Source organism: Camelina sativa, unplaced genomic scaffold (assembly GCF_000633955.1).
Source record: "Camelina sativa cultivar DH55 unplaced genomic scaffold, Cs unpScaffold15450, whole genome shotgun sequence".
Classification (NCBI taxonomy): domain Eukaryota; kingdom Viridiplantae; phylum Streptophyta; class Magnoliopsida; order Brassicales; family Brassicaceae; genus Camelina; species Camelina sativa.
The window spans coordinates 1-319 of NW_010936472.1; the positions used below are offsets into that span (position 1 = coordinate 1).

Sequence of the window (319 nt, forward strand, 5' to 3'; positions counted from 1 at the left end):
AACAAAGATGGAAGAACACTCTCAATGTAATCAAATTGACCCTTCCTTTTGCTACAGTCTACTTTGAATGGTTCTTTTGATGCAATATCTTTTGGCAATTCTTTTACAACTTCAATACAACCACTCATCTTTTGAATAAAGTAGTCTACATCAAATACATCTGCAAATCCACTGCACAAATAATTATCACTGATTACTTATCTTCCTTGATCAAATCAACAATGAACAATCTAAGCCTTGATCTCAAGAAAAACCGGGAGTACCTTGACTCGTTCCAGTATGCAGCTACTTCAAACTTTGGCAGAACAAGTGTAGCATT

The 319-nt window shown here is 35.1% G+C and overlaps 1 long non-coding RNA gene across 1 annotated transcript; it reads right to left on the reverse strand.

Moving 5' to 3' along the window:
* Positions 1-89: 89 nt before the first annotated feature.
* On the reverse strand, positions 90-319 carry LOC104775464. Its single transcript, XR_765934.1, has 2 exons — positions 264-319; positions 90-171 (listed from the first exon to the last, which is right to left on the reverse strand). It is a non-coding gene; the product is annotated as an uncharacterized LOC104775464 (long non-coding RNA).